Genomic DNA, 1940 nt, shown 5'->3' with positions numbered 1-1940 from the left:
TGCCACAGCACTCTACCCAGGGGGACAGCTTGAGGCTCTGTCTCAAAAAAAAAAATCAAATTTTCAAAATTATTGTGTGAGGGATACTAACTATGTTATAAAGTTAACATTTGCTTTTGAGGTAATTTATTCCAATCGTGCATATTACTTGGAAAACTTTTTTTAAAACTTCACACTGATACTCTCTTTCTTCCCTTCTGTCCCATCAGGTACTGCCCCCAGACGGAGTGTTTCTTCAGAGAGAACCATTACTACTGCCTTGAGTATAGCCATAAGTGTGCCTGGAGGCAGCGATGTTGATAACCATTGTCCAGCAAGATCGTATTTCCCTCCCTTCCCTCTCTTTCCTTCTTTTTTATTTCCTCTTCCCTCCCGTTTCTTTTCTCCTCTTTCTAACTTACCACTGTTACAAGTTAATTGACACTTATAAGGACTTCAGCTGCAGATGATGAAAAGAAGGCAGTGAGAAAAATGTGTCTTTAAGTCAAAATTCTTATGGCCTTCAGTTGCAAGAGGCCAAAAGACTGAAGTATTAGAGATGCAGAGCCTCTTTGGGGTGGATAGAATTTTAAGATATTATTCAGGGTGATCAAAAGAGTAAGTAGTCTAATCAAAACAATCAAAAGAATTTTAAAGAGGATTAAATTATCACTTCTGTTATGGAATTCGGGGATGTTCCACAATTTTCTTCCTGAAAAAGTTTACTTCATAAGTATAAATATTACATGTTTAATGTATATTTACATGTAGCTTGTAAAGAAGAAGAAAAAGATCTCTATCTGAGACTCAGGGGATCCCATTAGTGTTTAGTCCATGTATTCCTATTTCTAATAACTTTGTCAACCGAGAGTGGTGTATCATATTTCTATTAAAACTATCTAAATGAAAAAATCCTAACTCTGGTGAGCTGAACTTGCAAATCCCAAGTTATGCAGTCACGGCAAACATCATGTATGTCAATGTAATTGTTGCAAATGTGAAACAGGATCGAGGTTAAATCACATTTAATCAGAGATAAGCAATGGTTCAGAAATGTAATGTTTCCATTTTAAAGATGTTAAAATTCATTACAATATTAGCTTCGTGTTTTTAAAACTTTTCGGACATTGGGCTTAGGCCCAGAGGAATTTCGAAAATCAAAATTGACACTACATATTTAACTATCATAACCAGTCAGCAATTATCCTTAGCTGCTATATTTTCATCCAATAACGCCACAATCTAGGAACTTGTGTGCATATTGAGATTCCTATGGAAGTTATAGCATTAATGAAATTGAGTTTTAAATTTCCCTAGGCTCAACCTAGACATTAAGAATATAAATGTAAATTAACAGAGAAGAAGTAGCAGCCATGAATACTAACACTCAAATCACATTCATTTTCATTTAAATTTTACGCAGACATCAGGGAAACAATTTCTCCTCCTTTCCTCCAAAGAAATTATATTAATAATTTTGGCAGCCTTCCTGTGGTGGAACAACATAGAAGGCAATGTGGAGTACTACGCCTTCACATTGCTCCAAAAACAGTCATATGACAACTAAGGCTTGATACATGATGTTTGCTTTGTGGGACAACTGTAGACACTGAATCTACTGTACTCCTGAGTTCTAGGATTCTAAGGATTGAAAAGTATGAATTTAACATATTTATTGTATATAGTACAACCAAGTATAAATAGTTAAAACCACAATTCTGCACAAAGTTTTGCTTTCTGTAGTTTCTGTTACACATTGTCAACTGTGCTCTGAAAATATTACTGGAAAATGCCAGAAATAACAATTCGTGTTTTAAATTTCCTGCTACTCTGAGTAGCATCCCACTCTGTCCCACCTCGGATGTCTCAGTTATCAGACTGACAGTCACAGTATCCAGTATCTCAGTGCTTGTGTTCCAATAATCCTCATTTTACTTAATAATGACCTCAAAGCACCAGAG

The sequence above is a fragment of the Otolemur garnettii genome, unplaced genomic scaffold (genome assembly GCF_000181295.1).
Source record: "Otolemur garnettii isolate 467f Iridium unplaced genomic scaffold, OtoGar3 scaffold00224, whole genome shotgun sequence".
NCBI lineage: Eukaryota > Metazoa > Chordata > Mammalia > Primates > Galagidae > Otolemur > Otolemur garnettii.
The sequence above is the reverse complement of the archived record's forward strand: the minus strand, read 5'-3'. Positions refer to the sequence as shown.